This window comes from Penaeus monodon, chromosome 22, assembly GCF_015228065.2.
Source record: "Penaeus monodon isolate SGIC_2016 chromosome 22, NSTDA_Pmon_1, whole genome shotgun sequence".
NCBI lineage: Eukaryota > Metazoa > Arthropoda > Malacostraca > Decapoda > Penaeidae > Penaeus > Penaeus monodon.
In genome coordinates, this window is record NC_051407.1 from 25712028 (window position 1) to 25712592 (window position 565).

Sequence of the window (565 nt, forward strand, 5' to 3'; positions counted from 1 at the left end):
GGGGATAACTAGATGGCATCTAGAGTGAAGTAATTCCTACCATGACATGATTAAATGTCACTAAGCATGAGGGATAATTTTTTAGTCATACTTTAATCCCAGTGTTCTGGGTGTCTATTTACTACCTTCACATAACAAGCTGTTGCTTATCAACCAAAACACACAACTAAGCAAACTGTATCCCACAAGAGTTCCAGAATTATAGTACTTTTAACGATATCATGTTTATAACATTTGAATTTGTTTAAATCAAGCAAAAGTATAGTAGAGTAGTCAATGTGCAAAACCCATAGCTTGCACAGGAGCATATTACTGATAATATCAGCAGTTATTTATATTTCTATGTTAAAGAGTTTTTGGTAAAATATCTTCATCACCTTAGAGTTTAGCAATTTTGAAGAAAAACAACTTTAACCCCTCTAAGATGTGAGATTGCAGTAGAACAGTCAAACTGTGAATCAAAATTATTATTTTTCTAAGCTTCCTATATTTTGCCGATTGCTGCTGAATGTATGTACTGTTTGTCCACTATAGTGAAATGTTAGGCCTATGTGACTTCACCTAA

General features: G+C 33.3%; 1 protein-coding gene across 1 annotated transcript in view; it reads left to right on the forward strand.

Annotated features, from left to right (window-relative positions):
• LOC119587377 (dedicator of cytokinesis protein 4-like) overlaps positions 1 to 565 on the forward strand; it is a 46579-nt gene that overhangs the window by 35439 nt on the left and 10575 nt on the right. The gene's annotated exons all lie outside the window — the stretch shown is intronic.